The 22,399-nt window shown below is 45.9% G+C and overlaps 1 protein-coding gene across 5 annotated transcripts in view; it reads left to right on the forward strand.

The window, feature by feature from the left end:
* The first annotated feature begins 18,126 nt into the window (after positions 1–18,126).
* Positions 18,127–22,399, forward strand: part of LOC309622104 (uncharacterized protein) — a 31,261-nt gene continuing 26,988 nt past the window's right edge. For all 5 annotated transcript variants that reach the window (XR_014240507.1, XR_014240508.1, XR_014240509.1 and 2 more), the window contains exon 1: positions 18,127–18,825. The gene's annotated coding sequence lies outside the window, so the exon portion shown is untranslated. The remainder of the gene's footprint in view (positions 18,826–22,399) is intronic.

Here is a 22,399-nt window from a genome sequence, read left to right on the forward strand (position 1 = left end):
AGCAGAACGATTCAAGCAAGCCAATCACATCCTTGCTTAGGAACCAGGGGGTACCTCACCCTCGTGATACTGCAAAGCCCGCTTCCCCCAGACCCTTCTGGTTCACGCTGTTCCAGAATGCAACCCCCATGTGTCCTGCATGGCCTGCGATGTCCTCCTCTCCTGGGCTGCCCAAGAGGTGGGTCACTGGACCTCCGACCCTGTCCCCATAACCACCCAGAAGGTCTGGACCACTCATGATTAGATGGAGATAAAACCCACAGCTGTAAATTTGCACTGCTAGAAATCTAAAATATTCTGAGGGAATTTGTACAGAGAGAAAAGACAAAATAATAATAATTCCATGCAGCGCAAGTGGCAGCACCCTAGCAGAAGATGTTTTCAGTCCACCCACCTCTGGCTTGGGGGCCCAGCAATCTTCTGCTGTGCCACTCTGTTGCCTATGCCTGTGTTGCAGTGAAAATCCTGATCATCCTAATGATAGGGAAGAGCAACCATGGCACTTTTGTGACACGGTGATGAAATTAAACCCAACTTAAGCCAGAGTCCTTAAAACTTATTAAGCAACCATTGCCATAGGGGAGGCCCCTAACCCTAATGAAACTGATTTGATGCTGTCTGAAGGAAGAAATCTATAAATATGAGCAGATTAGAGAGGACACCCCCTCACACACACACACACAAAGTACATCCAGTGACAAACGAGCAAGCAAAAAGAATCAGAGAGAATGAAATTAGAAAACTTCAATACAGAGGGAGGCAACAATTAAATCGATACAAAGGTGCACAATTTAATCCAGTTGGAAATCTAGAATTTGCTAAAAGAATTTATACCTGGTAAGACCTTTGTCCTTGGCAGACATCTGTCTTCTCACTGTGTCCTCACATGGCCTTTTCTTTGTTCAGTGTGGGGAGACAGAGAGCTCTGTGGCATCTGTTCCTTTTCTTATAAGGATACCCCCCCTATTGGATTAGAGCTCCAAGCTTATGACCTCGTTTAACCTTGAAGGCCATATCTCCAAATATAGTCACATTGGGGGTTAGGGCTTCAACATACCAATTTGGGGGGAACAGAATTCAGTCCATAACATTTTTTTTTTTTTTTTTACTTTTGGCTGTGTTGGGTCTTCGTTGCTGCACGCGGGCTTTCTCTAGTTGCGGCGAATGGGGGCTCCTCTTCGTTGAGGTACACGGGCTTCTCACCGTGGTGGCGTCTCTTGTTGTGGGGCATGGGCTCTAGGTGCGCGGGCTTCAGTAGTTGTGGCCCACGGGCTCAGTAGTTGTGGTTTGCGGGCTCTAGAACTCAGGCTCAGTAGTTGTGGCGCACAGGCTTGCTCCGCGGCACGTGGGATCTTCCCAGACCAGGGCTTGAACCCGTGTCCCCTGCATTGGCAGGCAGATTCTCAACCACTGCGCCACCAGGGAAGCCCTATATATTTTATATATAGTAGTTTATATCTGCTAATCACAAACTCCTAATTTATCCCTTCCCCACCCCCTTTCCCCTTTGGTAAACATAAGTTTGTTTTCTATGTCTGTGAGTCTGTTTCTGTTTTGTAAATATCAATAAGTTCATTTGTATCATTTTGTATTAGATTCCACATGTAAGTGATATCATATGATACTTGTTGTGGCTCACGGGCTCTAGAGCACGGGCTCAGTAGTTGTGGCGCACGGGCTTAGTTGTTCTGGATCTTCCCAGACCAGGGCTCGAACCCGTGTCCCCTGCGTTGGCAGGTGGATTCTTAACCACTGCGCCATCAGGGAAGCCCTCAGATGAATTCTTAAGAAGAATTCATTTATATGTCTTTTATATATATATGATATGTTCTTGATCCTTTCATCTGCCCAAAACACTTAGGTTGTCTCCATTCCTTGGCTATTGTGAATAATGCTGCAATGAGCATAAGAGAGCAGAGCAGAAATCACCTCCTTTGGATCTGTTTTCAGGAGTGGGATTGCTGGCTGATCTGCTAGTTCTATTTTCAATCTTTTGAGGAACCTCCATACCGTTGTCCATAGTGGCCGCACCATTTTACTTTCCCACCAACAGGGCACGAGGGTTCCCTTTTTACCACACTCTTGCCAACACTTGCTATCTCTTGTCCTTTTGAAAATAGCCATCCTAATAGGTGTGATGTCTTAATTACAGTTTGATTTGCATTTCCCTCAGGGTTAGTGATGTTGAACACATTTTCCTATACCTATTGGCCAGTTGTATGTCTTCTTTGGAAAAATGTATATTCAGACTGTGTACCCTTTTATTAATTATTTGTTGGTTTTGTGTTTGTTTTTTTGTTTTTTTTTTTGATGTTGAGTTGATTGAATTCCTTATATATTTTGCATATTATCCCCTCAACAGATAACATGATTTGCAAATGTTTTCTTCTGCTTCATAGGTCAGTTGCCTTTTCATTTTGTCGATTGTTTCCTTTGCTGTGCAGAAGCTTTTTAGTTTGATGTAGTCCACTTGTTTATTTTGTTTTTGTTGCCTTTGTTTTGGTGTCAGTTCAAAAAAAAATCATTGCCATAACCTATGTCAAGGAGCTTACCCCTGTGTTTTCCTCTAGGAGTTTTACAGATTCAGGCCTTACGTTTAAGTCTTTAATCCATTTGGAGTTCATTTTGGGGTATGGTGTAAGATAAGGGTCCAATATAGTATCTTTGCATGTGGATATCCAGTTTTCCCAGCACCATTTATTGAAGAGACTCTCCTGTCCTCGTTGTGTGTTCTTGTCAAATAGTTGAGCATATATGTGTGGGTTGATTTCTGGGCTCTATATTTTGTTCCATTGGTCTATGTCTATATCTGTTCTTATGCCAGTACCATGCTGTTTTGATTACTATACCTTTGTAAAATAATGAAATCAGGAAGCATGATGCCTCCAGGTTTAGGTTTGTTATTTGGGGGGTGGTTCATCAAAGGGTACAAATGATCAGTTATAAGATAAATACATTCTAGGGATCTAATGTACAGCATGCTGATATAATTTAAGATGTTGTGTGGTATGCTGGAGACTTGCTGAGACAGTAGATCTTAGTTTTATCCCACACACCACCCCCCAAAAACCTTTAGCTATGTGAGGTGATAGATGTATTAATCAGTTTCACTGTGGTAATCATTTAACAATGTATACATACATCAAGCATCACACTGTTCACCGTGAATATAGAAATTTTATTTGTAAATTATACTTCCATAAAGTTGGAGGGGATGGGAGGAATGTGTGTCCTGTTCACATGGAAAAAATTAATTACTCTAAACTGTCAGAGGTAAAGCACAGGATTTGGGTTACTAGAAGAATACATTTTAAGTCAACTGTCTTCAATAAACTCAATGAGCGAAAGGAAACAATGATCAAAGAACTAGGAAACAATGAGAAAGATGTATCACAAAGAGACAGATATTATAAATAGGGACAAAATAAAAGTTCTTCGGCTGCAAAGCACAGTAAGTGAAATGAAAAATTAATAAAAGATGTCCAACAGCAAATTTGACCAGGAGAAAAAGAATCAGCGAGTTTTAAAAGGTTAGTTGAACTATCCAGTCTCTGGAAAGGAAAAGAGGAGCAGAAAAGCAAAGAATGAAGAATAATGAGCAAAGCCTATGAGACTTATGTGCATCAGCAAGCTTATCAATGTACACATAATGACACTTGCAGAGGCAGAGGAGAGAGAGAAAGGGGCAGGAAATCATTGAAGAAATGATGCCTGAAAACCTCCAAACTCGGAGGAAAGACATGACTCTACACACCCAAGAAGTTCCACAAACTCCAAGCAGGATAAAATCAGAGATCCCCACCTAGGCACACCATGCTCAAATTATCAAAAGTCAAAGACAAAGAGTGAACCTTGAAAACAGCAATAGAAACAACTCCTCACCTACAAGTATTCCTCAGTAAGATTTGTGCCCATTTCTCTACAGAAACCATAGAGGACAGCTGGCATTGGAATGACATATTAAAAGCGTAGAACAAATGAACAAAAATACCCTTTCAACCAAGAATTCTATATGTGGGGAAAACGAAGGGGAGTTAAAGACATTCCAAGACAAACAAAAACTGAGAGAGTACATAGCTAGTAAGCTTGCCCTACAGAAAGTACTAAAAGGAGTCCTTCAGGCTGAATTGAAATAATGCTGGGCACCTATCTGAAGCAATATGAAGAAATAAACCACAAAGGCCAAGGTAACTACACAGGTAAACGCAAAAGCCAGTATTGCTGTACTTTTGGTTTGTATCTCCTCTTTTTGTTCTCATATATGATTGAAAATACAAATGTATAAAGCATTAACTATAAATCTCTGTTAATGGGCACCAAATATACAAACATGCCATGTGTCACCATAATTAAATAAAGAAATGTGGCAGAGCTGGGGAAAAGCAGAGTTTTTGAATACTATTGCAACTATCTCCGTATTAATACAAACTTGATTATTATAAAGTTAAGATATTAATTGTAACTCCCAGTGTAACCACCGACACTGCCCCCACAAAAAGCTCCAGCACTATAAAAAAACTAAAAAAGGTACAGAGAAAGGAGTGATAAAGAATCACTTTGTACACTAGAAAAATGAAATTAATAACAGCGAAATACAGTAATTGAGGGGTGAAGGAACAAAAAAAGGCTGACATGTGGAAAATAAATAGGAAAAGGTCAGGAAAAGTCTTTCCCTGTCAGTAATCAATACAATAACCATAGATAAAACTGTTCAACGAAAAGACAGCACAAGTGAGTGAACTTCAGGCAGTCACCTTAGCGCTGGATGCTCTGGCCAACAGTTAGCCCCGTCTGCACATTTTCATAGACAATCAGGCCATTGTCGTCGGTCTGGCTGTCTGGTCCGGCCCATGGCAGCAACGACGTTTCCTTGTGTAAAACTGTCCTGTCCCCTTTGGGGTAAAGAGCCCTGGGAATCTCTTGGCCCACAGACTCCCAACTTATAAATCCAGGTCACACGTGTCTCTATATATACTAAAGCCACTATGCAGGGCTTTGCCAAGACCCTCCTTCTTGGCTTTGGAGTTCCGGGCCTTATTGATGGTGACCGAGGCATGCATTTTACTTCTCAGGATACACAACGCTGGGCTCTTGAACGGCATTCAGTGGACCTTTTGCCTCCCTACCCGGCCTTAGGCTGCAGGACTCAGAGTTCCAGAGTGGCTTACTTCCACAAGTTCAAATTCCATTACACGAAAATGGCACGTTTCAGTCGCCAGTCACACGCCAGAGGTGAATTGTAGTATAGCGTCTGACTGCGTCCTTTGATGTTTGACTGCTGAGGGCTTTTAAACGTCAAGCCTCCCTCTTCCCCAATGCCCCACACTCTCTCCTTTGGCGCGGTTGTAGGGTGGAGGGGAGGAGGAGTGGGCGTCAAACTACACTAGCTACTGCCAGCACAAGGGAACTGTCATGCTGGCCCCATCCACTAATCACAGTAGAACTCCCAAAGCAATTTCTTCCTTTCCTGACTCTCTCAAGTCTTTTTTGGAGCAGCTTGAAAAGGCTACCCTGCTCTCCCCCCAGAAGCCTCCTCATGTAAGGAATACACTTTGCATCGCGTCTCGGTAGTGTGTGTGTGTGTGTGTGTGTGTGTGTGTGTGTGTGGTGTCACCAGTCTTGATTGACCTTTGAACCCAACTTGGGGTAGGGGTCCATACTGACTCAGGGTGGCAACAACAGCTCTTCTCGCCAACCTTCCCAGGAGCGCAGTGCAGAATGTGTGCTTCCCATCCGTGAAACGTTAGGGTCTGTCAAATTAGATGTCCTGGATCCCAAGGCGGTGTGCTTACTGGAAGTAAGGGACATAGCTTATGTTCTCCTGAACGTGAAGTTACAGCTAACACCCACTCTTGCTTCTGTGCCCAGCGACAATAGTAAGTGGGATTAGCATAAAATAGTTGCCGATTTCTTCCTCGTTTTAAGCATTCGTTACCCTTGACCACTCGGCTAAGTGGGGCTGAGTACAACAAAAAGTCTCGGACTGTTGACCGAGAAATCATTCTAGGAAGCCTGTCCTGTTAACGTGTGCCATGCTATATTAGTCTGCTCAGGCTGCCCTAATAAAATGCCATAGGCTGGGCGGCTTAAACAAGACATTGGTTTATTTCCTACAGTTCTGGAGGCTAGGAAGCCCAAGGTCAGGGTGCCAGCATGGTGGAGTTCTTGGTGAGGGCCCTCGTTTTGGCTTGAAGATAGCCGCCTTCTTCCTGTGGCTTCACGTTGGGGTGGTGGGCGGAGAGCACCATCTATGGTCTCTTCCTGTAAGGGCAGTGATCCCAACGTGTGGACCGCAGCCTCCTGACCTTACCGAAACTGAATGACCTACCAAAGACCCAGTCTCCAAATACCATCTCCTGGGGGCGGGGTGGGGTGGGGGACGGGCTTCATCGTATGAATTGGGGAGGCAGGGGATGTACACAATCCAGTGCAGAGCAGGTGCTCAGCCCAGTCTTTTTTTTTTTTTTTTTTTTCAGCCCAGTCTTTAAAAGAAGTATCTCTCTCTGTCTCTGTCTCTGTCTCTGTCTCTGTGTCTCTCTCTTCCCTCTCTCTCTCTGTCTTCACTTCTTGGCGGCTGGAAGTGAATTGGGGAGCCCTGATGAAACACTGTCCGGCTCCTGTCTTTACTGCTTTCTCTCCACTCTCCATTCTCACTGCATCCATATCGACTTTGTATGTCCTTTTCTAAGTAGCTTTAACCGCATTAAAACCTCCAAATTCTCTTGCTCTCTCTTGTGGGAGGTTTTAAGCGTTGCTGAGATTTGATCTATACACCTTCTCTCTCTCTCTCGTTTTTGAACTAAGTGTGTCTCAGTCAGCGTGAGCTGCCCCAGGGTGGCAATTGGGGAACACATGCAGGTTCCCATACCCCAGGGCGCCGCCCTATAGGGACACTGTAGCTTTGCTCTTGCAGTGGTGGAATGAAAAGGAAGGGATTCCTGTGGGCTCACGGAGGCTCAGGGTGAGCTGGGCCTTTAAGGCTTCCAGGGAAGCTGAAGACCTTGGTCACTCATTGGACGGCGGTGCTGTCAATCCTTGGCTGCTGGCAAATGAGCTTAGAGCCGGCGCTGGAGGAAGTGGCCCTTGGTTGACCCTTCCAAGGTCCGCCTCCCGTCGCCAGCCAGTCAGGCTCTTTCCCGCCCTGTGCGCAGCGGCCTCGGCGCAGTCTCGGTGGGGCGCTCCACAGGCCGGCGGTCTGCCCTTCCCGTGGCGGGGCCCCCAGAGGCATCTTCGCAGACTCTTGTCCCCTGTGCAGCCGGCTTCTCTGCAGCCCCCACCCCGTGCCGGAGGCCCCGCTGCCAACAGCGTCCCCTCCCTCAGCGATACTCAGCCCGGCGGCCGCCATCTTCCCCGCGATCTTCACTGCAGCCCGATCCGTGTGTGGCGCGTCCGTCCTGCCATGTCTGCCACAGAGGAGCGAGGGCCGATCCCAGGTGGCCAGGCCGGAGCTGGTGGCGGGGCGGGTGGCGACCCCAGTCCCCTCGGGGTCCGCGCATCCCCTTCGGGAGGGATGGATGGAGCCGAGGGGGCCGCGGCCCTTCTGGCCTCCCTGGGGCTCTCCAGAGCCCTTCACGGGGAGGATGGTGGGCAGGAGGCCGCCCAGGCCGCAGTGGAAGAAGACTGGGATGTAGAGCTGGTTGAGGAGGAGGAGGAGGAGGAGGAGGAGGAGGAGGAGGAGGAGGAGGAGGTGGAGGAGGAGGAGGAGGAGGAGGAGACGGAGGAGGAGGAGGAGGAGGAGGAGGAAATTTTTGAATTAGAGATCGAGGACCAGGAGGAGGATGAGTACCAGTCAGAAGAGGGAGACGAAACTGAGGAAGAGGTCGAGGAGGAGGAAGAGACACAAGAGGAGGACGAGAATGGGCACGAGGGCGCGGGAGTGGTCGCGGGCCACGGGCCCCCCATGGCGCAGTTTCAGTCCCTGTTCCGGGATCCGGTCCATTGCCGTGTGCACCACAGCCACTACAACTACCGTGTCCTGGTCGGGCCCCACGCCGGCCGCGTGATGGTCAGGCGCCGCTCCCGACGGCTCTCGGACCCTGCAGAGGATGCCGCGCCTCCTCAGGAGCAGGAAGACCTGGGAGAGGCAGGTGAGGTCTGGCGGGGCGGGTACCAGGCAGAGGGCACCCCGCCCTGGGAGCCGCAGGAACCTGCAGAGGGGGCGGCATCCCAGAAGGCAGAGGAACCGGCGGCGGCGGCCGAGTTCTGGGCGGGCGAGGTCCTGGCTGATGCCTCCGAGTCCTGGGAGGCTGGGGCGTGTGGACCTGACGACGGGGCCGAGGCTGGCGAGGGGCGGCCCAGTCCCCAGGCCCTTGCAGCCCCTGCTGGGGCATCGGCCTGAAAGGCAGGCCGCGCTCAGCGCTGGCCTCTGGCGGTTAAGCAGCGGGTCAAAGCTCTCAAAAACCTTCAGGCACGATATGCACAAGTAGAAGCCCAATTCTCTAAAGACCTTTATGATCTTGAGAAAAAGTATGCTGCTCTCTACCAACCTAGGGGCGAACAAATGGCATGCCTCACTTTTGGTTGACGGGCTTCTAAAAATGTAAAGATTCTCAGTAGGATGACCTGAGAAAATGATGAAAGGTCACAGGGGCACTTTTCAGTGGTTGAGGAATCAGTGAGCTTCGCGGTAGAACTTGTCTTTAAATCGGGTGAACATTTTCCAGTGACGTTCTGGCAGAAACATACAAAAATGCTCTGAGAATCAAATGATTTCGATCCCTTCTCCAAAGGGCCAGAAATAATCAGCAGCACAGTGTGTGAGATCTACTGGAAGGAGGGGAAAAATGTTGTGAAAACTGTCAAGCAGCAGAACTGTGAGGCCCATGGAAGTGTTGTATCAACCAGTAGGAACATGGCCAGCTCTTCTTTTTATTTATTTATTTATTTATTTATTTATTTATTTATTTATTTATGTTTTGACATATTTCTCTTCTCCAGAACCTCCTGAGGGCAGAGAACTAGATTCTGCTGCTGATTTTAAATCGGGAAATGTTTCCCACCACCTTGTGATGCCAAAGTCCGTATCATTCGACACTAAAGAAGAGAGTGCACATCAGTATGAAAATGCTGAGGAAGAGAAAGAGGATGGAAAGGAAAAAGCAGAAGAAGGACCCAAAGTGGGTACGGTCTCAGCAGAGGGCAGCTCTGGAGAATACAGGTATTATTGTATAGTGCAACCATTCCTGACATATACCTGTTACTAACAGCTTTATGTTTTGTTTTGTTTTGTTTACATACTTAATTTATTTTTGGTTTATTTTTTTAACATCTTTATTGGAGTATAATTGCTTTACAGTGGTGTGTTAGTTTCTGCTTTATAACAAAGTCAATCAGCTATACGTATACCTATATCCCCATATCTCCTCCCTCTTGCGTCTCCCTCCCATCCTCCCTATCCCACCCCTCTAGGTGGTCACAGAGCTCCGAGCTGATCTCCCTGTGCTATGCAGCTGCTTCCCACTAGCTATCTATCGTGTTTTAAATTTTTTTTGTAAAGTAAATAAGAAAAAATTGTTGAAATTTAGTTTTGGAAAAACAGTTTAATGTTACTAATGGACTTGTATTCTAGATGATATAGAAGGAAGTGTGTTCTGAAAAGTATTTCATTTGCAGCCGCAAGTCCTTTGTCCTGTAGCTTTAAGACTACTACAGATGGGAAATTTATCAGACCTGGAAATAGAGACCTATATGTTTTTAGAGGTCTAAAATATAGAGACCTATATTTTTAGAGAATGGTCACCAGAAGAAGCAGCTAAAGCGAGTAAGCTGTGCACTAGCGGTACCTTCATCCCCTGGCCACAGAAATGGAGTCTCTTGGAATAACAATGCCTTTGAGAAGGTGACTCCTTACAAAGTAGTAAAACGTTAAGGATTTCACATAAGACTGCATTTCATGAGTAGTTCACAAATATTAGTTCAATTTAGATTTTTTATTCAAAAGAAGAGAAAATTAGCCATAGTAAGATTATTGGCTATCCCTGAGTCGGTAATTCAATCTTAGTTTCTCCTTCCTCTACCCATTCATCTTTTCCTTTCTCTGTCTCATCTCTCTCTCTCTCTCAGTATCACGCTCTTTCTTTCTCCCTTTCTTAATGTTCACACCTGTGGATGTTTGATAACAGCCTCATTCTCATTTTACAGATACGGAAACTGAAGGTCTGGGATTATAAGGGATTTATGATTTGTGTAAGGAGCATAGGCTCTTAAGGTGGAAAGACATTTAAATGGCAGAGTGGCCTCTCAAGAAAAAAATCTAGCATTTATAGTGGTGGGCAAGAGAGAGATGAGGTTGGTGTGATGAAATGATGTGCACCCTGACAACCAAGGCTCTGGGTTACAAGAAGAAAACATCTTGTTCTCTCCTTGGAGAGCCAACAGATGTACATAGTATTGACTCATATTTAGAAAGTCCCTGCTGCATGTTATTGGTGTACAATTGTTAATTGACTCTTATCCCATCCTACAGTTGGAAGGCATAAAAAGAAGTGGACGGCGAAAGAAGAGATGAATTTGTTCTTCACGGATATTCTAGTTTTCATTAGCCCACAATGCAAATTTTGTTCCAAAGTTCAGCATCCCAAAATGATATTAAGTGACATCTGACTTTATTCTGACCTTTTACAGATAAATTTGATAGTATTGTTCACATTGAAAATAAAAGCTTGTTTGACATGAATAAGCTGCAGATTTTTTTTTTTAACCTAAATAACACTGACTCCAACGTATCTTTGTTCTATTTCTTTCGGCCCACCTTACTGTCATTGAAAGGGATTTCTTTCAACTATTTGGTAAGCCTGTTTCAAATCCTTTTATTGCAGCCTCAAATAAATTAAAATATTAGATTATAAACAAGTTGTGTGACGAGAGAGATGGTGGCCCAGCCTCTAGTACGTGTTATTGAAAGGACCTGACGGACGACCTAGCTTGCCTGGAGACCAGATGGCGCTATTGGCCTGCCATGGAGCAGCAGCAGCAGCAGCTGGGAACTTGTTTGAAATGCAAATTCTCAGACCCTGCTCCAGACCTACTGAATTGGATATTCTGAAGGTAGGCTGCTAGCCATCGGGTTTTACAAGTCCTCCAAGTGCTACTGAAGCACACTAAAGTTTGAGAACCACTGCTTTAGAGCAATGGGGGAAACGTTTAAGTACACCTACGGTAGGACCAGCCTTAATTCACTGACTTGGTACTGTTGCAGGTAAACTGAACAGGATGGTAAGATCTGGACTGAGGAAGACACTAGAATTCTCAGGGGCCTGAGACACAGAGAGCTCCCGGAGGGATGTGTTACTTTCCTAGGGTTACCGTAACAAATTACCACAAAGCAGGTGGCTTAAAACAACCGAAACTTATTCTCTGACAGTTCTGGAGGCCAGAAGTCTGAGGTCAAAGTGTCGGCAGGGTTGGTTCCTTCTGGAGGCTCGGAGGGAGAATCTGTTCCATGCCTCTCTCCTAGCTTCTGGTGGCTGCTGTCAATCCTTGGCATCACTCGGCTTGTAAACGCATGATTCCAATTTCTTTCTTCATCTTTACATAGTGTTTTCCCCTGTGTCTCTGTTTCTGTGTTCTTTCTCTTCTTATGAGGACGCCAGTCATACTGGATTAAGGGCCCGCCCTAATCCAGTGTGACCTCATCTGATCTTTATTACACCTGCAAATACCCGATTTCCAAATAAGGTCACATTTACAGGTTCCGCGGGTCAAGACTTCAACATATCTTTTGCGGGGACACAGTTCAGCTTATAACAAGGGGCAAGGATTCAGTAGTGGAAGGGAGAAAAAGATGAAGGAGAAACCTAGTTCCAAAAGGATAAAAGCATTATGATACCATGCACGTATGAAGTTTAAAGACATGCAAAAGTTATTAGATTGATTATAGATACATGTATTTGTAGTAAAAGGCATACATAGGAGTAATGCATACATATGTAGTATGCAGAAAGGTGTGTATGAGAACAATAAACTTATTTAAGACGGTGGTTAAATGTATGGAAAGAGAGGGAGAATTCAATTGGGGAGAGGTACACTGGGTTTCAATTTCATTTGTAAGCTTACGTTTCTTAAGACGGCTGATGGTTGCATGGGTGTAGCATTCTCTGTACCTTTGTCGAGGTCTGAAATATGTCCTAATTTAAAGAAAATTAAAGGAGGAAATGGGCCTAATATCTGGAACTTCTTTAAGGGAAAAAGGTGAAGTGGTACTTGAGCAGAGCAGAGGACCATAGAAGGGGAGAACCAGGGGTCTGAGGGTAGAAGGCCTTATTTCTATCTTTAGTTAAGGCTGCTTGAGAGCTTGCTAGTTAGCATCAATACCTTCTTCTATTTTCTATGCTAGTGCCTCACGTATCCTAGGGTAGATTAACATTATTTATTTACGTGTGTATCTCCCCAGCTGCCTAACGTGTGAGCTTCTGAATTGTTTGGAACTTAAAGGCTTTTATTTATTTCTCTCTCCTAAAGCACTGTGTTTCCTTCTTCGTAGATGCTTGATAAAGGTCTGTTAAAGTGAAGTTAGTGTAAGGTATCCGCAACCCTTTCCCCTGTCACTGGGGTTGACATTTAAAAATGCATTATCCTGTAGTAACACAGGGTATTCCTTATGGCTAGAACAACAACAGAAAGCGGCACAAGGCCTTTTGTCACCATTGTTTAATGAAGGAACAGTCCAAGTAGAAATTTATCCATGTAGGGTCCCTCGAAAGGCCTCAAATTGGTTTGCTTCTGTATGGTTCATGCCATGCCAGCAGGGTGTGTATGTGTGTATTTCTGTGTTAATACAGTTAATGTATTAACTATAGTTAATATTAAAGGCCTTTACCTGGGCTTAAGAATTTTCGGAGGTTCACTTTATTTATTTATTTATTTATTTATTTATTTATTTATTTATAATTATTTTTTGGCCACGTCGTGTGGCATGCAGGATATCAGATCCCCGACCAGGGTTCGAACCCGTGCCCCCTGCATTGGGAGCGCAGAGTCTTAAGCACTGGGCCGCCAGGGAAGTCCCGGGAGGTTCACTTTCGACAAACGCCTGCACACCTCTTTTTGAGATACGCCTTTTTTGGTGCATGCTGGGAGTCCGTGTCCCTGCCCCTTACCGAGCTCCAGTTCCCTAGGGCCCTGAATTTACTCCCCAGGTGGCCCCATGTCCCAAGCCCCAAGAGGCATGTGTGTTCCTCTTCACTGAGTCTGTGCTTCTGAGAGCTGAGTGGCACTGTCAGTGTTATACTCTCAGGACTGAGAGGTATCTACGAGGTGCTGGCTGTGTATACAGGGAACAGGACACGTGGGCTACGTTACCCACATGTATGCACCTGAAGCCTCTCATGTTGAGGGAGGAAGCTCAGGCTTGCTGCTCTGAGGGTCTGCTGTAGCTCTAACGTATCAGGCTTCTCTGAGTCTCTGAGAGACGGTCCTTAAATCAGGTCAGGGACGAATCCTGCATTTCCTGTTTCTCTGGGTGTTTGTGGGTTTTTCTGTGTCCACACGTATAAAAGATGTTCTCAGTGAGTCCCTCAACCTTGAAAACTTTGTGCTCCTTGTAGGAAAAGACCTGTCTTGTCCCTCTCTGCCTCGTCCAGGAAAGGTTAGGATGTTCTGATATTTTCCTTGCTTATGGCTCCATCATCTGAAAGGATTTGATCGAAAAAATCTCCTTTTATTCCACTACCTGAGAGGTGACCATTGGGAGAAAAACAGAGGGGTAGGGTGGGTGCCGGAGTTGGAAACAGTTTTCTGTACCAGTTAGGGATATTCTAATGACACTAAAGTTAATGATGAAGAATCACTTTTACTCTAAACCACCTATTTTCAGATGCTCATAACTCCAAGGAATACAAATGAGTACACGTTTACAAGTCTAACAGGGCAGGATTCTCAGACAATGGTGTTCTGGGAAATGTGGTATTATCAAGTCCTGTGAATCACATCATATAGTAGGATCTGTTTTGAGGCATAAAATGTACATTTCTTAGAAGTCTGAGCAATGAATTGTGTGTGTTTACAGATAAGGAATTGATATCATCACCAAATCTATGAAGAAAATGAGTTTAAAACGATTCTAAGAGGCACCTAAAAGTTGGCTCTTCCCTCTCTCTCTCTCTCTGTCTCTCTGTCTCATCCAATTAGTTATTTACTCTGCTGCCTTTCTCTCCATTTTCCTGCGTTATTTTAGACCGCATCACTTCCTGACAAATTATGAACTGGTTCATGTATACAGAAGATAATACAGCATATATGTAAGGTATATCATAATAATATAAAAACCTGTGTACCCACCACCAAGCTTGAGAACTAGAACACGGCTAATGCCTTGGAAGCCCACCTGTGCCCTTCCTGCGTCATCCCCTCATTCCTTCCCTGAGGTAACCACGATCCTGAACTTTGTTAATAATTCACTTATTTATACATTCACGGCAGAGGAATGTTCCTTTAAATAATGTTATTTCTTGTCCATTTTGGATTTTATGTGAATGTAATTATACTAGATGTATTACTTGCCTTACTCTTTCTCCCCCCCCCCCAATTTTGTGTTTGTGAGATTTATCCATGTTGATGTGTGCAACTGTAGTAATCAGTTTTCATTGCCGTATAGTTATCCATCGTATGAAAATTCCACAGGGTGTCTATTTCCTGTTGATGGACATGTGGGTTGTTTCCAGTTTTATGCTTTTGCAAATTATCTTGCGACGAATTTTCTCACTCATATCCCCCTATGCCCACATGCAAGAGTTTCTGTAGTTTCTCAGTTGAGGGCAATTTTACGCACTGCCCCCTCCGCCCCAACCAGGGTGACATTTGATAACGTCTGGAAACATTTTGGTTGTCATAACTGAGGGTGTGCTACTGGCATCTAGTGGGTGGAGGCCAAGGATACTGCTAAACATCCTACAATGCACAGGACAGTCCTCTACAACCCAGAATTGTCTTTCCAAAATGTCAACAGCTGAGTAACCCTGATCTAGAGTATAGGCCTAGGCATGAAATTTCTGGGTCGTAGGGTCTGCCCAAGTTCAACCTTACTGGTAACACCAATTATCTTTCAAAACAGTTGTACTAGTTCATACTCCCAACAGCAGAGGATGAGATTTCTATTGGCTCCACATTCTTGCCAACTCTTAGTATCATTACCTTCATTACTTCTTGCCTGAACTTTGCCCTAGTCTCCTAACCTTCTCCTACCTCCATGTCTTTCCCCACAGATACATGCTTCATATACTTGCTAAGTTAACCTTCCTAAAACCCAACTCTGGCCATGCCAAATTCCTGTAAGAAAATTTTGATGACTCTACTGCATACACAATAAACTTGGCATTTAAGACGCACACAAAAGGGCCCACTAGCTCTGTAGACCTAGTAATACCAACTTATTAGGTGGTATTCAAATAAGCCGTGCCCTTTCTCTGCTCTCTGCAGCATGTGTGTTGTTGAACACTTACCCTTTCTTAAGTCAGTTCTACATTCATTTCTAGGTCCATTAATTCAGCCAGTTATTAAATCTTTTAAATTTACTGAGTATTTGTCTTTCTCTGTCTCACTTGTTTCCCTTAACATAATACCCTGCAAGTCCATCCATGTTGCTGCCGATGGCAAAATTCTTTTTTTATGGCTGATTAGTATTCCTTTGTATATATACATCACATCTTCTTTGTCCATTCATCTGTTGACGGACACAGATTGCTTCCATACGCTGGCAATTATAAATGACCATGCTATGAACATTGGGGTGCATGCATCTTTTTGAATTCGTGTTTTTCTTTTTTACAGATATATGCTCAGGAGTGGAATTGCTGGGTCGTATGGTAGATCTATTTTTAGTTTTCTGAGAAATATCCATACTGTTTTCCACAGTGGCTGCACCAATTTACAGTCCCACCAACAGTGTAGGATGGTTGCCTTTTCTCCACGTCCTCTCCAAAATTTGTTACGTGTGTCCTTTTGTGAGGTGATGTCTCATTGTGGTTTTGATTTGCATTTCCCCGACGATTAGTGATGTTGAACATGTGTGCATGTGCCCATTGGCCATCTGCGTTTCCCCAGAGACAGGAGTGGAGACTTCATTATTAAGGCTACAAGAAGCCATCATGGGGGTCTAATCTGGGATGTAATTTGTGTTTTAGAAATGTCACTCTGAAAGCAATGTGAAGAAAGGTCAGCGAGGAGGAAGAATGGAGTGCTCATTATAGGAGTGATTTATGTGAGAGATGCTGAAGTTCTAGACTAAGGTAGGGGTATTGAAAGCACATGAAGAAGTGTGTAGAACTGAAAGGCAACAGTTGATTGGCTATGGGTGATAACTGGATGTGGAGATACGGAAGGTGTTGTAAGCGTAGAAGAATAAGCGGTGGTAGATGTATTGACAACTTAGTATGCCTGAGTGTGATCAGGAAAAGAAGGAAAAGAGGAGAAACCCCAGGGAATTCCCTGGTGGTCCAGTGGTTAGGACTCGACAGTGGCCCGTGGCCCGGGTTCGATCCCTGTTCTGGGAACTACGATCCCAGCAAGCTGCGCGGCACGGCCAGGAAAAAAAAAAAAAAAGAAACCCGAAACCAAATCAATGGTGACACGAGGGAGAGATAGAAGAGGGAGAGTGCAGATGGGCAAAAACCAGAGAGGCCAAGGAATAGGAGGGCTCAGTGAGATAAAAGAACACGTGTAGAGAGAGTAGAAGAATGAGAGAGCAGCATGGCTAGGCGCTTGCGGTCCAAGACTGGGATATTTTCATTTTAGAAGTGAGAGGTAGAGTAGTTTAGGGTAAAGAATAAACCAAAGTGTGTCCCCACCCCTCCCCGCCCATATACACTGCAGATGCTTGGACAAAATGATCGGAAATGACCTTTTCATTTTTGACAAGCAAGTATTGTCTCTACGAGGATGCCTGAGTGACCAGAGACAAGGGGTGCAGGATTAAGAGCAGTAGGGCTGGGCTCAGCTGACCCACTGCTGTTGTGATGGTTAGTTATAGAGGGATCCCCCACGTAAGTATGTGGCTTAGTTCTATGTGGATCCGCCCCGTAAGTGAGAAGAAAGCACTTACTGCAATAGAAGGAAAAAGAGGGGGAAAGGAGAGGGGAAACGAAGGTGTGAAGATGCTCTGCTGGTGAAGAGAAGGAAGGAAATTAAGAGAAACATTTAAAAAACGTGTGATTCTAAAATGGTTGAAAAGAAAAAGTGGGGTGCTTGAGAAGGGGTCGAGGTGGGGTAAAGAGTTCAGTTTTTAGCTGTACAAAACACTCAGCCACCCCAGGAAGTTCCATGCAACTAAAGCTTTGCAATATGCTGGGCACAAGCAGTCCCAGCTCTTCTCACCAAATACTGAAGGAAAGGGGAAGGGGGAGAATGTTTGTTTGAATATTCTAGTTGACCAAGAGTGAACCTGAAATCCATTTTGATTTCAACACTTTTAAATGGCATGCCTCACGAGGTCCAGCGCTGGTGAATATGACTGAGGTTTATCTGTTCATTGCCCATCTGGCTTATGTGCTCTGAAGAAGCCTCTTTCTGACCTTGCTTCATCAAGGTACCAAGATGGGAAGGACGAAGGGTAGTGAATGAGTGGAAGCATTTCCTCTTTCTCTGAGATATTTCTATTCTATGTGGCAATGTTCAGGGTAGCGGAAAGAAGAGAAGGCCTCTAGCAAAAATGTAAGGCTTTTTTCCCCCACATGCTGGGGCCAGAATGCTGGAGCATTACAGTGGCCTGCTCTCCAGGGGCTCACTGCCTTGAAGATCCGATACACTGACCGTTGCCTTCTTTTCCCCTTCAATGCTGTCAGCCAAGAACCCTCACTTCAACTGTGCATCCCTTAGCTATGGGAGGGGGGCTCCTGGAGCCCAATTTCTGTCCTGATGACGGGCCAGAGCCGGGCCACGACATGCACAGGTTGAACCTCCTCTATCCCTTCCAGAGGACAGGCGCTCTGGTTGACTGGAGGCCCGAGGGTCTGGGAATGACCACCAGTCAACTATGTCCTGATTCCTCAGAGGTGTCCAGATCTTTCAAACTGCAGATTCAGCCCGGGCGGTCAAATTACTCCTTTCACCACAAAAAGCAAACTCTTGGGCATACGCTGTTTCAAGTGAAAAGCACATTTTGCGTTTTTGCAGAGGGGAGGCGCAGGGCGGGGTGCCCCACGCCGCCGACCCCAGGCCCAGCTCTCCAGCTGCCAGGGAGCTGGAGCTGGGGCTGACCAAGGAATGACTGCGGACGCCAGAAGGAGCAGAGGGCTGGGCGGCGCACAGGCTGCGGTAGGAGGCGGGACCGCGCATCTCGTTCAATGGGTCCCGGCGCCTGCCGGATTGGCTAAGCTCGCTTGCCGTCGGGGTGGGCGGAGCCAGTTGTGCGCCGGGCTTGGGGCCCGCCCAGCGGCAGCCGGACGTGCTTCAGACCCCGCGCTCTGGGCAGCGGCTGGGTGCGTGGTCCGGTTGCTGCGTGGAGTGAAGCTGCTGGGCTGCTGCTCTTCTTGCCGCTCCCTGGCTCAGGGCCGCTGGTCGACCCCCACCCTCCCCACTCCCCTTGGCCTCGATGTTCTCACCTTACAGGTGGCTCTTGGCCGAAGCACGAGGTCCGCGCCCCGCTCCTCTTGGTTATCCCGCTCCCCCCCCCCCCCACCTCGTCTCTCTTCCTCCCGGTCCGCAGCGGTCTCCAGGGTTCTCCGACGGTCGGAGCTCTGGCGTCCCGACATGCGGCGGGCCGCTGTGCTCCTGCTGCTCATCAGGACCCGGCCCTTGGAGGGCGACGACCCGAAACCCAGCTGGAAATTCCGCTTTGATTTCTAACCTCTCCTCGTCTGATGTTCCTGACGTCGTTCTGGACTTCTTCGATTGGTAAGCGGGGTCGGCAGGCTGCCATGAGCTGGGAGGGCGGTGGGTGAGTGGGCGACCTCTTAGAAGGAGACGGCTGGAGCCGATGTGGGCCTGCGCTTTTGAACCGCTGCCCACGCGCGCTGCCTGCTGGCCAGTCCCTAGAGGAGTTGGTGGTGGGGATGGGGACGACCAGCTGCGATGGAGCCCCCTTGCTTCAGCCCCTCTGTTGCTGTGGTGCCTAATAGCGCTGAAGTGGCGGGGTTCGGGGAACTACCGCCCCAGGGTCCACCCCTCCATCTCCAGGGACTGAGTTCTCCTCAGCCAGGTATACTGGCCCCTGTGTGTGAGTGCGCGGGGAGGGGGTGATGGTGCGGTGAGGGCTAAAGGCAGTATTCTGTGCTGAGCTGACGGCTGGTAAAACTGGGAGGGCCTCGACCGGCCTAATCCCAGATTCCGCTCCCCACTCTGCTCCGCCAGATAGGGTCCTCTAGCAACAACGCTTCTTATTAAATGCACCAGATGCATTCCTGCTTATTATCCCTGAATAGTGTTTCCTTGTCAGCCAGCAGAACGATTCAAGCAAGCCAATCACATCCTTGCTTAGGAACCAGGGGGTACCTCACCCTCGTGATACTGCAAAGCCCGCTTCCCCCAGACCCTTCTGGTTCACGCTGTTCCAGAATGCAACCCCCATGTGTCCTGCATGGCCTGCGATGTCCTCCTCTCCTGGGCTGCCCAAGAGGTGGGTCACTGGGCCTCCGACCCTGTCCCCATAACCACCCAGAAGGTCTGGACCACTCATGATTAGATGGAGATAAAACCCACAGCTGTAAATTTGCACTGCTAGAAATCTAAAATATTCTGAGGGAATTTGTACAGAGAGAAAAGACAAAATAATAATAATTCCATGCAGCGCAAGTGGCAGCACCCTAGCAGAAGATGTTTTCAGTCCACCCACCTCTGGCTTGGGGGCCCAGCAATCTTCTGCTGTGCCACTCTGTTGCCTATGCCTGTGTTGCAGTGAAAATCCTGATCATCCTAATGATAGGGAAGAGCAACCATGGCACTTTTGTGACACGGTGATGAAATTAAACCCAACTTAAGCCAGAGTCCTTAAAACTTATTAAGCAACCATTGCCATAGGGGAGGCCCCTAACCCTAATGAAACTGATTTGATGCTGTCTGAAGGAAGAAATCTATAAATATGAGCAGATTAGAGAGGACACCCCCTCACACACACACACACAAAGTACATCCAGTGACAAACGAGCAAGCAAAAAGAATCAGAGAGAATGAAATTAGAAAACTTCAATACAGAGGGAGGCAACAATTAAATCGATACAAAGGTGCACAATTTAATCCAGTTGGAAATCTAGAATTTGCTAAAAGAATTTATACCTGGTAAGACCTTTGTCCTTGGCAGACATCTGTCTTCTCACTGTGTCCTCACATGGCCTTTTCTTTGTTCAGTGTGGGGAGACAGAGAGCTCTGTGGCATCTGTTCCTTTTCTTATAAGGATACCCCCCCTATTGGATTAGAGCTCCAAGCTTATGACCTCGTTTAACCTTGAAGGCCATATCTCCAAATATAGTCACATTGGGGGTTAGGGCTTCAACATACCAATTTGGGGGGAACAGAATTCAGTCCATAACATTTTTTTTTTTTTTTTACTTTTGGCTGTGTTGGGTCTTCGTTGCTGCACGCGGGCTTTCTCTAGTTGCGGCGAATGGGGGCTCCTCTTCGTTGAGGTACACGGGCTTCTCACCGTGGTGGCGTCTCTTGTTGTGGGGCATGGGCTCTAGGTGCGCGGGCTTCAGTAGTTGTGGCCCACGGGCTCAGTAGTTGTGGTTTGCGGGCTCTAGAACTCAGGCTCAGTAGTTGTGGCGCACAGGCTTGCTCCGCGGCACGTGGGATCTTCCCAGACCAGGGCTTGAACCCGTGTCCCCTGCATTGGCAGGCAGATTCTCAACCACTGCGCCACCAGGGAAGCCCTATATATTTTATATATAGTAGTTTATATCTGCTAATCACAAACTCCTAATTTATCCCTTCCCCACCCCCTTTCCCCTTTGGTAAACATAAGTTTGTTTTCTATGTCTGTGAGTCTGTTTCTGTTTTGTAAATATCAATAAGTTCATTTGTATCATTTTGTATTAGATTCCACATGTAAGTGATATCATATGATACTTGTTGTGGCTCACGGGCTCTAGAGCACGGGCTCAGTAGTTGTGGCGCACGGGCTTAGTTGTTCTGGATCTTCCCAGACCAGGGCTCGAACCCGTGTCCCCTGCGTTGGCAGGTGGATTCTTAACCACTGCGCCATCAGGGAAGCCCTCAGATGAATTCTTAAGAAGAATTCATTTATATGTCTTTTATATATATATGATATGTTCTTGATCCTTTCATCTGCCCAAAACACTTAGGTTGTCTCCATTCCTTGGCTATTGTGAATAATGCTGCAATGAGCATAAGAGAGCAGAGCAGAAATCACCTCCTTTGGATCTGTTTTCAGGAGTGGGATTGCTGGCTGATCTGCTAGTTCTATTTTCAATCTTTTGAGGAACCTCCATACCGTTGTCCATAGTGGCCGCACCATTTTACTTTCCCACCAACAGGGCACGAGGGTTCCCTTTTTACCACACTCTTGCCAACACTTGCTATCTCTTGTCCTTTTGAAAATAGCCATCCTAATAGGTGTGATGTCTTAATTACAGTTTGATTTGCATTTCCCTCAGGGTTAGTGATGTTGAACACATTTTCCTATACCTATTGGCCAGTTGTATGTCTTCTTTGGAAAAATGTATATTCAGACTGTGTACCCTTTTATTAATTATTTGTTGGTTTTGTGTTTGTTTTTTTGTTTTTTTTTTTGATGTTGAGTTGATTGAATTCCTTATATATTTTGCATATTATCCCCTCAACAGATAACATGATTTGCAAATGTTTTCTTCTGCTTCATAGGTCAGTTGCCTTTTCATTTTGTCGATTGTTTCCTTTGCTGTGCAGAAGCTTTTTAGTTTGATGTAGTCCACTTGTTTATTTTGTTTTTGTTGCCTTTGTTTTGGTGTCAGTTCAAAAAAAAATCATTGCCATAACCTATGTCAAGGAGCTTACCCCTGTGTTTTCCTCTAGGAGTTTTACAGATTCAGGCCTTACGTTTAAGTCTTTAATCCATTTGGAGTTCATTTTGGGGTATGGTGTAAGATAAGGGTCCAATATAGTATCTTTGCATGTGGATATCCAGTTTTCCCAGCACCATTTATTGAAGAGACTCTCCTGTCCTCGTTGTGTGTTCTTGTCAAATAGTTGAGCATATATGTGTGGGTTGATTTCTGGGCTCTATATTTTGTTCCATTGGTCTATGTCTATATCTGTTCTTATGCCAGTACCATGCTGTTTTGATTACTATACCTTTGTAAAATAATGAAATCAGGAAGCATGATGCCTCCAGGTTTAGGTTTGTTATTTGGGGGGTGGTTCATCAAAGGGTACAAATGATCAGTTATAAGATAAATACATTCTAGGGATCTAATGTACAGCATGCTGATATAATTTAAGATGTTGTGTGGTATGCTGGAGACTTGCTGAGACAGT

Source organism: Balaenoptera borealis, assembly GCF_965194805.1.
Source record: "Balaenoptera borealis genome assembly, contig: HAP1_SCAFFOLD_1544, whole genome shotgun sequence".
NCBI classification, from domain to species: domain Eukaryota; kingdom Metazoa; phylum Chordata; class Mammalia; order Artiodactyla; family Balaenopteridae; genus Balaenoptera; species Balaenoptera borealis.